The sequence below is a fragment of the Carica papaya genome, chromosome 4, assembly GCF_054855325.1.
Source record: "Carica papaya isolate Zhongbai chromosome 4, ASM5485532v1, whole genome shotgun sequence".
Classification (NCBI taxonomy): Eukaryota; Viridiplantae; Streptophyta; class Magnoliopsida; order Brassicales; family Caricaceae; genus Carica; species Carica papaya.
Window position 1 is genome coordinate 3,110,916 of NC_142312.1, and position 12,549 is coordinate 3,123,464.

Genomic DNA, 12,549 nt, shown 5'->3' on the forward strand with positions numbered 1-12,549 from the left:
TGTGATGATTTGTTTTGTTGTGTATTTTGATTGTGATATTTTATTTGATATTTTCTTAATTATAATTATTATCATATTTTAAATATTGTGTAAATGTGTGTACGTAAGTTTTCGTTATAAAACTTTTTTCTTACTGAGATTGTGAAGTTCACCCTAATTCAGGCCCCATCTAGGTTAGAGGAGATGAGAAACAAGTTCAAGATCGATAGAAAATAGTGAATATTTGTTTCTATTTTAGATTTATAAATTAATTTAGATGCCTCAATTATTTATAAATAAATAATTTTTTTATAACAAGATATATGTATTAAAGTATAGTTCAATTGTATATTTAATATTTATCGATTTTAATGGTTAAAAATATTGTGCAAATGTCGATACCCACCGACATTGAGGTTCGAATTGTTATAGAAATAGAAATAGATAAGAGGGCACTATGGAGAGGGAAAGAGATAAGAGGACCTTAATAACTAGTTCCTTTTTCTCCTTCTTTCATAACCTAGGCTTGGAGAAGAAAGAGAAAGATGACCCTATGGAGAATGTGGTTACAAAAACATATTTTATCACAACAATCATATTAATTATCTTCATGCATAATGATATTAGATTTCTAATATAAAAGATTTAAAAATCAGCACAAACCTTAAGTATGAATGAAAAATAATTCTAATAAAGTAGAGCTACTTTGAGGTTCCATTGAAATGAAGCATAGAATATAATTATTAGTTTGTCCTGCTATCAATTTTTGTCATATCATTTTTTATTTTTGGTTGTGGGACATTTTTTAACCTTATGTTCATGTCCAGGTTGTACTGGTATCTTCTTATATCTTGTCTAGTACTTTTTCTGTACATACAAAAGTTATTTGTGTGTATAAAGACAGAGAGAAGAGGGCACTGAGGATTCAAGTCAAATTATTGATGATGGATGTTGCAAGTGTTCTCTGTATGAATCCTCCGGGAAATGGGAAAAAGAGTTACACCAACAATTCTCTTTTCCAAGTCTCTTTCTTTCTTTTCATCGTCTAATTCATATATACATATACATATGCATGTATACATATGCATGTATGTCTAATAATATTTTATAACTTTTGTGGTTTTAATATTTCAGAGAATAGTGATATCAAAATCCAAACCATTTTCTAGTAGAAACCATAAAAAACATGATGAGGTCCATGAGGAGTAGAAGTAGCAATGTTAATGGCAGTTGACTGACTTGTTTCAGAGTTGCAGACTTGGGTTGCTCATCAGGACCCAATACTCTGCAGGTGATATTAGAGATTATTAACACCATCAATGACGAGAGCATCGACAACCAGTACCAGGATGACCGTGATCATCACGATCATCATGATCCTGATATCCAAGTCTTTTTAAACGACCTTCCTACCAATGATTTCAACAACATTTTGAAAGAAGTTCCTGAATTTTATGATCAACATCCTAAAAATAAGCTGTAATACTCGGGCTCGGAATTTGGCCCGAGATTAATTTTAAAATTTAAAAAATATATAAAAATCTAATCCTAAAATTAATAAAATTTTATTTAATGTGAAATTAGGGCAAAAATAGGTTGAAGATGAAATTGAAAATTTGAGAAAAGATGTGAAAATTTGGGTTCGGATGGTGTTTTTGAAAGAAAAATCAGAAACTAGGGGTCCAAATGCAATTAAAAAAATTGTGCCATGTAGAACTGTATAGTCAGCAGCCTCGACAAACCAGAGCGCGCGTGTGGCAAGGCCGCATGGCAAGGCATGCTGACTCGGTGCCACGCGGGAGGCCACGTTGGCAATTCGTGTGCCCTACGATCGAACGGTTCGGAAGCATTCCCACGCACGTGGATGGTCTGGATCCGTTCCCTCCTCAAGTACGATCAGACGGTCGTGATTAAACACAATGAACGGTTCAAATTCGTTTTCTCTTTAAATGCGATCGTACGGTTGAGATCAAATTACAATGAACGGTCTAGATTTATTTTCTTTTTAAACGCGATTGGACAGTCATGATCAAACGCGATGAATGGTCCAAATTAATGCTAGATGGGTATAAATATCTCGCATCATACCGAACTGAAACCTTATCCGCCAGCCTCCTGCCGGAGAAGAAGAACTAGTCGTTGGAGAAGGAAGCCGACTGCTGCCGTGCCGGAGCCACCTCCGACTGCTAAAAAAAGTAAAAATTCTCCTATCTGCTCGAAATTTGATTCCAAACACCCCATGGCCAAATTAGAGCAAAAAGAATAGCGGGTGAGCCAGAAACCGCGGGCAAAGCCCGGCGGTGCCAAAGTGGGCAAAACTCGAAACCTCCTCCGATGAGCCCCTTCCTGTTTCCCGTTTTGTGCGATTTTTTTACTATTGTGTTCATCGTTCTATTTTCTACAAGTTGGCAGAAGAAAAACACCCAGCCGCGAAAGTGAGTCAGCACGACCACTGCACCAGGAAATCCCACCGCCAGTAAGTTTTTATTTTTTGACTTTTTACGGCCAACCAAGGCCCCCTAACATATTTTCTCGCAAAAATGGGTACAAAACAGGCCGAAATCGGCCAAAATTGACCAAAAACGACTAGACCGAGGCAAACTGCCATCGCAGACGGTGGTGCCATCGTTGAAGCACAGTGGTGCTGCCGTACTAGAATTCCAAAACTGGCAAAATAACACCAATTTTAGGTTTTTTTTTTGAGTATTTTTAGGTACGTGAAGCGCGTTTTAATCTCCGCATAAAAATTTAGAAAACCTGATAACCGTTAGTAGGCGTAGTAAAAAGTTTAGTGTTTCGCACACCGATTCGGGTAAGAATCTCTCACCTTATTATTTGTTATGGAATTGAAGCTTAATAATCAGTAATATGATATTTTATATAATTTGAAATTTTTTTAGAATAATTACAGGTTACCAATGGAGCTGGAAACCAATTAGTCTTTTATTTGTTGTCATGTTTAACTGATTGTTGAATTTATAGATTTAAATACACGATGATATACTAGAATGGTTAGATGATTCAATTGTGCTTCCTTGATGTATATATTTCTTGTCTTGCGTGATTTATGGTTGATTTGTGAAATTGGTAATTAATATGCAAACGAAAAATTGTTTGGTCATGTGAATTAATGAATGGTAGCCTTACTGGATATATAGGGAGATGGTGGACGGGCTGGATACATAAAAAACCCTACCGTGAATGTTGTCTCATACTAGATGGGATATGGGGATGACTGGTTAGTTAAAAATATTGAATATTGGTATTTTGATGCTCATATCGGATGAGGTATGTGGACAACCCGATTTACCCTCATACCGAACGAGGTATTGATGGATGAGATTTTTGGCACTCATATAAGACGGAATATAGGGACGGCTGGCTAGTTAGTTAAAAATATTGAATATTGGTTCACATGTAGTGAGAAATCCATATGGGCCCCCAGAAATACCAGTTGGTAAATAAAAAAGGAAAAATGATTGTTATTGCTAACTCGAAAATGAAATTGAAGTATTATTTGAGTTATTGTCTCTATAAGTTGATTTTGAAAATCTTGCAATGGTAAATATATGGAATAAAATTTTTCTTTATAATATATAAATTTACTTAAATCAAGAGTTTTATTGATTATTTTTATAATTTTTACCAACCTCTAATTTATGTATTGGTAAGTAGTGTGATCTAGTGTAACTCACTCTTTCATTAACTATTTCAGATCAAGATAACCAAAACTTAGATCTCGATCAACAGGAGAGTTGTGAATAGGTCACTACCCGGACTCCCTTAAAAAGCTAGTGAAGGTCGTCCTAGAATATTCAGCATATTGTCTTTTGTTTATTTCTTTGATTTTTGTTTGTTCTTTTAGAAGGAATATTCCTGTAATCATATTGAGCATTCTAAATTATTGTATAAGAAATATAAACCCTAAACTCTATTATTTTGCTTCCGCATTTAATTCGTGACTTTATTTCTTTTTAAGTTCTGGACCTTTCCATAAACTTTGCTATTTTGTGTTGGTTGTGGCTGGTTCCTTCTATGGCAGACTATTCCCCAGGGGAAGTCTTGATTTTGTACACTCATCTAGTAGCCTTCATTGGCTCTCTAAGGCAAGTAATTATTAATTTCACGTATACATTTATCTTTTTAGATAAATGTATATGTATATATATCTCAAAATTCATACATTTATCTTTTTAAATCGGACATATATACCGATGATAATGTAATAAAATATAACTTTCAAATAAAAATACATAATCAAAATTTGACTTAAACTCAATAATTTTCATAAAAAAATAAATGTAATAACCATTCATCTAAACAATGATTATCAACTTCATTTATGTCTAACTTTATCTAATAAGTGATTTGATCCTTTAAAAAAAAAACGAGAATCTTTTATTTCAAAAAATAATAATGTAATTATACTTTTTTTTCTTCATATGCCCTTTAACTCCTTTCTATGTTCTTCATTACTTTTTTTTTTGTATTATTACAAACAGAAATAATTATTATATAATTATATCACAATAATTAGAGTATTTAGTTATTAATAGAAGATTAAGTTTATAAAAATGACTTAATCAATTATTTATATTCTCAAATGCTACCTCACATAACTCCACTAGATTAAAATCGTGAATCATAAAAACACCTAGTAAATTTTGTGTGAATTTAAATTTTAATATAATTAAAACTATCTAGATTCTCAGTTCAATTCAATTGTTTAATGTAGTACTAAGGCTAGATGACTAATGTTCAAAAGATATAAATGTTGTACATCCTTATATCTTTCAAGAGGTCAGAGGCTTATTAAGCACAGATACCAATATACATTATTAATTTATTAAGAAATTATTATACTTATAGAGATGTTTGTATTCATATATTTACATGTTTATATGTATATATGTATATATAGGTTCCAGATGGTATTGGAGAGAAAAATAAAAGGGAACATATACATAGGAAAAATCAAGTTCTCCAAAGGTATATAAAGCATACAAAGAGCAATTTGAAAAGGATTTCTCAAGGTTTCTAAGGCTTCGGTGTAAAGAAATGAAAGTAGGAGGTTGTATGCTTCTTAGCTTAGTTGGGAGAAGCATTCCACATCCCCGGCCTCTTGAGAATCTTTTTCCTGTGTGGTCCTCCTTGCAACATCGCTCATGGATTTAGTTGCCCAGGTAATTTAATGTTATTATTAATAAGATATATATAATTTTACATATTTATATTTTTAAATAAATATATTACCTTATTTAATTATATCTATATAAAGTTGTTCTTATCATAATAACCCACACCAATAACCACAGTTAATATTAAATATATACATATCTATATCTATGTCATCTTCTCTTTTGTGCCTGATTTCAGTATACAGAATTTGTCATATATTATATTATAAGAAATTAAAAAATACATTGTAAGTGTAACGGCCTCGGAATTTTAAAATAAAATATGTGTATTAAAAAGATCAAATGCGGAAGCGTAATAAAAACTTTGATTAACATCCCTTACACCAAAACCGAAAACGTGCTCAAAGTATAAAAGAACAAACTAACTAAAAGAGAAACTCGAAAATAAAAGCCATAAATATAACTACGAAGTCTTCAGGCGTCCCCTTCGCCGTCTTCCTGCGGAACGGGCTCGGGAACAATGTCTTCCTGATCTGAAATGATTAAATAAGGAATGAGCTACACCAGCCCAATAAAGATATCATACTATCTCACCGTCACGGAGGTAAAGGTGGGTAGAAAACACAAAAAGACCAATGGAGCATAATTTACAACAAATTCTTTTATCAATAATAAAATCCTTTACTATCCATTTACCTCGGTGAAGTTCATAAAATAACATACGAAAGCAATAACATTATCATCATCATGAAATCATATGAACTGTATAACATAATACTTATCACGTCCTTTTGCATTTCAATCGTTACACAACATATTTTTTTCTATTTACCAGCCTACTAGTATCCATGGGGATCCATAGGGGTCCCGCTACCCGTGAACCCTTAACATTTATATCCTGATTCCAGGGCCGTCCCCATACCCCGTCCGGTATGAGCGCCAAAACTATGAACCTCAATACCCCGTCCGGTATGAGGGTGAAACGGGTCGTCCCCATACCTCGTCCGGTATGGGCGCCAAAACACATAAGGTCTCCATACCACGTCCGGTATGAGAGACCACAATCCCGGTAGGGTTCCCTAGGGACCCGGTCCGTCCACCATCTCCCAGGATATCTAGTCAGGCTGACCACATTATACAATTATCAATTTACATTACCTTTTATTCCCTTTTTCCTCAGTCAGCATCATCAAATCACACACAAACCAGCAAAACAGTAATTTATACCAAATAAGACAACACACAACATCGGATTCTCAGTCATTCAACCCATAATCAATAAAACAATGATATTTGCACATGAAACTATGAAATGAAAACATCAGACATCATACTGCATTTAAAACTGTAAAATAGAACAAACAACAATTGACTGACAAATACACCAGACTCGGGCTCCATTAGCAACCTTAAACAATTTCATACATCTATTGATTCACGAAATACTGTTTTATCATTTATTGAACTTTAATACCGTGATAGGAAATAGGATGAGGAATCCTTACTTGTTTTCGGGGTCTGAATACTGCTCTACAGTGCGCCTACAGCCTGTCTCTAATTTTTCCTGATTTTTTTTCGGAGAACTGAAATGCACTACTGGTACCTGCACGTGTCCCAAAAAATCCCAAATTAGACCCAGGGCCCCTTTCGGCCAATATCGTAATTCCGGCACGGCGGCTCCGGCGTGCTCCAGCGACGGCGCCGCCGCTTGAGGCGGCGATTCGCCTTAGGTTGGCCGTTTTCAGCTGAATTCAGCTACACTTGAATCGGTCCCTGCGATAAAACAACCCTAGGGCCCTCAGGGGGCCAAAAAATTACGAAAAACCGCAGCTTACTGGCGGCGGTGCTCTCGGGTGCAGCGGCTCTCCGGTGTGGTTCATGTTATGGGGATTTGGCTCTGATCAACCTGTAGAGAAAAGAATGCTGATCACAGTGATATAAAAATTGTATCAAACGGAGGCCGGAAAGGGCCTCATCGGAGGCAAAAACCGAGGAGGGGTGCTGCGGCGCCACTGGGTTTCGGCCGTGTTTTTCGGCTGTTGGGCCAGGAGTTTGGCTCCGATTTGGCCACCGGGGAACTCAGCATTGAAAAACGAGCTGGGGTATGAAATTTACCTCGATCGGCAGTCGAAAAACTCCCCGGTGCGGCGGCGGGTGGCGGCAGCCGGCTCCTTCGACGTCTGGTTCGTCTTTTCTGGCGAGGGCAGGCGGCTAGGGTTTTTGTGGTCAGGTGTGGGGCTTTTATTTATACCCTCTTGCCTTTTAATCACAGCCATCCATCTTGATTAAATATGGGCCGTTCGTACTTGATTAAATCTGGGCCGTCCATGCGCGTGCATCTGGGCCGTCCGTGCGCACGCTTGATCTGGGCCGTCCGTGCGTGCGGGGACGCATCTAGGCCGTCCGATCGCGCGCACGCGGATCGCCCACGTGGCCCGTTCCCGGATCGACGTGGTCTTGCCACGCGGCAGGTCCTGGTTGGCCAGGGCTGCTGACTGGGCCGTTGACGTGGCTGCTGACGTGACGCTAACGGGGCATAATTTTTCTAAATTACTTTTTGACCCCTGATTTCCGATTTTCTTTTCAAAAATACCCCCAGAATCCTAATTTTCACCCCTTTTTCCCAAAATCAATTTCAATTAAATCCAAATAAAATTTTTACCCAATTTTATTATTATTATTATTTTATTTTTATTTAATTTAATTAAATTAAATTAAATAAATCAATTAAAATTCAAAAATTATAAAATAAACTAAATAAAATAAATTAAAAAAATCAAAATAATAATAATAAAAATTAAAAAATTAGTGGGTGTTACAGTAAGTGTATTATTAAACTACTTAATAAATAAATATATGAATTCATCGATTAGGGATTTATGGAAGAAAATGTTATGGACTCCTTCAACATACCTTCTTACACTCCATACGAGGAAGAAGTAAGAGAGATAATTGAGAAAGAAGGTTCATTCGATCTCGACAAGTTGGAAACCCTTGAAGTGAATTGGGACCTCAAAGAAGCAATAAAGATAGGAGAAGAAAATTTTGTATTAAATGAAAATCAAAGTGGACAAATTGTTAGCAGTTACATGAGAACCATATTAGAATCCATGCTTATTCATCATAATTGACAAGTTATTCAAAACCTACTCAAACCATATTGCTGAACATCTTCACTTTCACAATGCTAAGCATGTCAGCATTCTTTGTTTTAGTGACCAAAAAGGTAGAGATCATGAAGAAATATTAGTTCTTAATTAGTTGTAAGGTTATTATGAGTTTGAGTTTTTAATCGCTGAATAAGATGTGATTAAAATAGTAACATTGCATTTGATTTAAACTTATGATATTTTTATTTTATTTCTAAATCTTATAATTTAATATGTACAAGTTAGTTATACTTTAATATTTGATGCCCAATTGAATAAATTTTACTTGTAACTTGACTCTATAACCATAAGTTTATTTTTCTACTCAATGAAAAAATTATAAAAATTTTAAATTTGAACTGGATATAGAATTAACTTGGTAAAATACTATAGTTTCTATTTGCACTGAATTGTTATTTATATTTTATATTTTGAGCATGTGTTATGTGCAAGTTAAAATGATAAGGTATGATTATTATTATTATTTTGTAAAGAAGTAACAATTACATATTTACAATGTACTAACATTAATAGATTTGAATGTCGTTCCATCAAAATTAATCTTTTGAGATAACAAACTTTTAGTCCTTTAAGTTTAGATAACTTGAACTTAAAGAGTACGGTTGGTTTGAGAACATGACATCAAAAAATTAATTGTTGAAGTTGACTTCCCCTATAACGAATACCTTTTTCATAAATTGATTAACAAAATAGCTCCAACCAACACCATTGAATCTCATATCTAAACTCTCATTCAATGAAATTAGGATATTCAATTCTACTATATTTATCTAGAAAGCAACACAATCTATGTATTTTCATCTCATTATTATATCGATCTTATTATTACTTTAATCATATAACTTTTACAACTGTTTAGTATAATATAAATAATACATATGATTAATCAATGAATTTTAGTCTAATAATTATCTCAGTGTTTTTTATCAAATAACTGTCAATTTTATTAACCGAAAAAAATATAAAATAAACTTTTGAAGTATTTATCAAATAAACTATGAAGAGACTACAAAAAAATAGTTTATCTTACATCAAAATCTTCAAAATATGACTCGTATAAGTATGAATTTTTTAACTCGTAAAAAGTTTAAAGATTTAGATAAAAAAAGTTATAATTCTATCAATTGTGAATTTGCCAAAATTGCTGAGTAGGTATTAAGCTCGAACACATATAATTACTATCTAATTTCAAGATGGAGACCCCACTCAAATTTTCTTACCTTTTTGCCTTCGTCCGTCATTCTCTTAGGAGAGTATCAGCCTAACTTTAGGAATTTCTGAGCATACTTTGATACTGATAAATCCTTCTCGATCAGGTGTGCAAACTCCATCCCTTGCAGATATAGGAGGTGTTCTGAAAGGTACTCAACATTAAAGGCTGTTAGGAACTGTTCCCAGGTGACTGAAGTGGGTAGTGTGGCCTGCTTCAGTTGCCACCAACACCCTGCCTCACCCACGAATATGTAAATGGCAAGAATGACTTTTGTTCAGGAACTACTCCAAGAGTTGCGAAGGCCTTCTCTGTTTCTGCTAACCAGTATTCAACTTCTTTAAAAGTGGATGCCCCCATAAAAGTAGATGGATTAAGTCTTTTGTACCTCTCAATATAACATGGGTCCATCACGGGTAGAGCCGGGTCCTATTGAATGGGAAATGGATTATGCTGGGAAGGGACCAGGTGGCCTTATGGCGGCACCTGCTTGTATAGTGGGGGCACCAGATTTATTGTAGCGGTACCGGATGATACGGTGGTGGAGTAGGGTTGTACTATGGTGACGTTGGATCCTCTCGGTATGGAGATGGCTCTTACTGTGGCAATGGTAGAGGTGGATCAGATAACTCCCTCCTCTCCTCCCTGGCTTGCTAGGCGGAGATGAGTCTCTCCAGTATCTCGAAGAGCTGATCGATATTCTCTCAAAGCGATCCCTCTCGGGCTGTTCTATTTAGCGAGGGTCTTCCTCTCCTCATGTCCTTGTACCTACATTTCACAACTAAGGGTTGAGATTTAGGTACTGGAATATTCTAACCTTATGTGCAAGGAATGGCTTTGAAGAACGCAGCTCTAATACCAATTGTAAAGGTTTAAACATTCATACTGAATAATAATATTAAAATTTATAAATTTGCGGAAGCAATTAAGAATTTAGGATTTATATTCCTTACACAGTTTAATTGAAATGCCCAATAGGGCTACGGGAATGCCCCTTGAAGAAAATTAACATAAAAGAAATAAATGTGTAAACTAAACCTATGTGCTCGACCTCCGTTGCACAATTGGAAAAAAAATAGGAGGCAACCTTTTACTAACCCTCTTGTTGTTCAAGATCTGGATCTTAATCGTCCTTATCTGAATTGGCTATAATAAAGGGGTGAGCTACACTAGCTTAGTAAGAATATCAACCATTTACTACCGATACAAAAAAATTAAAGGTTGGTAGAAATCGTAAAATAACCAACAATGCTTTACAAATTTTTTAAAAATAAATTAATTTAACTTGAAAACATTTATTACTTATTCACCTTTAAGTTTTTAAATACCATTTATGAAGAAGAGAAACATAATAGTAATACACATCACCCTTCCTAAGATGCCAACAGTAATTAATTTTACCTCTTTACTTACTTATCGACGTCGCTAGGGGTTCGTAGGAATTCCTACTACACATGGACCAAGTATCTATTTTATTAATCAACTAGCTGTCCCCATATACCATTTGATAATGGGCACCAAATATACAACCACCTCCATACCCCGTTCGGTATGAGTGTAATCAAAATAATTTCCAACTCCTTCTGGTATAGAACTTCTCAGCCCTGTTCGACTGGAAGTAACGTGAACAGTAGGGTTTACCCTTTATACCGGGTCTGTACACCATTTTTCATGACACACGGTAAGCCCTTTAGTTGAACAACATACTTTACACCTACATGTCCACATAACCATTTAGCCACCAAATACATGCAACACTCCCATTTCATGATTACAGGACAATAAGACGATCATTTAATAGGCGATATAAATTAATACTCAATAATATGAGAAAATGTAATTAAGACATTCATTTCAAACCAAATTAACAGATTAGGGTGAAAAACGATTGAGTAACTAATAAACAAAAAAAGTAATTAAAATCAATAAATCAAAGTACACGAAGTAACAGTAAACAAGCAAAGCAGTATAGAAATAAATAGGTAAAATAGGTAACTAAGGACAATTACACATTGACCCGTTACTGTCTCCATCGGTGACTTGTATTTAATTAATCAGGGGTCGCCAACTTTTATAATTTTTCATTTATTATTTCTTAAACTTTAATTTAACAGGAGAAAGGGTGAGGGATTCTTACTCCGGGTTGATGCTCGAAACACTATTTTTTTTCACTGCACTTCCTGGAGATTTCTAGTTCCCAAATTTCTTGAGTTTTTCTGTAAAAACCAAAAACACTGTGAAATATTATGAAAATACACAAAAAAAATGGCAAAAAAATGATTAAAACTTTCCCGGAGAACGGTTTAGGGTTCTAGCATGATGGCACTAACTCTGCCGCCTATGGCAGTTACTCCTCTCAGTCAGGTCGATTTTGGCCAATTCTGTTTGAAAACCTACAAAATTTGGGGTTAGGTAAGGCCTATTGGCGAAAAAAGGGCAAAAACCAAAACTTATCGGCAATTTGGGGTTTTCAGTGCGGTGACTCCATCATTCCTCCCTCGCGATCGCGATTTTGCTCTGATTTTCCTACACTAAAAACATGTTAGGAAACCAATGGTCAAAGAATATAAGGGAATGAGAAGAGGATTCGAGCTCACCAAATGAGTTTTTAGTTTTGGGTATGGTGGCTCAGTCGAGCTCTGCCCTCTGTTTCCAGCTTCTCCTTTGGTCTTTTGACGTCGATGAAGGTTTAGGGTGGCTTAAAATCAAAAAATGAAGCAAATGAAAAGAAAAATCTCACCTTCCAATGACGATGACAATCAACATCCTCTCAAAGCGAACCCTCTCGGGTTGCTCAATTTAGTGGGGGTCTTCCTCTCCTCATATATCTGTACCTGCATTTCACAAGGAATGATTTTATGATAATTCATTTTCTTGGTGTTTCCTTAGGTCTTTATGTAAGAAATGGTTATGAGGAACACGACTCTTATACCAATTGTAAAAGTCCAGAATTTAAAAGGAAATAAAGTCATAAATTAAATGCAGAAGCAAAATAATAGAGTTTAGTATTTACATTTTTTACACAATAATTTAGAATGCCCAATAGGACTAC

General features: G+C 35.1%; 1 pseudogene; it reads left to right on the forward strand.

Moving 5' to 3' along the window:
* The first annotated feature begins 808 nt into the window (after positions 1-808).
* On the forward strand, positions 809-8,248 carry LOC148266201 (S-adenosyl-methionine 4-1-methyl-2-pyrrolidinyl-3-oxobutanic acid methyltransferase-like; annotated as a pseudogene).
* The last annotated feature ends 4,301 nt before the right edge of the window (positions 8,249-12,549 follow it).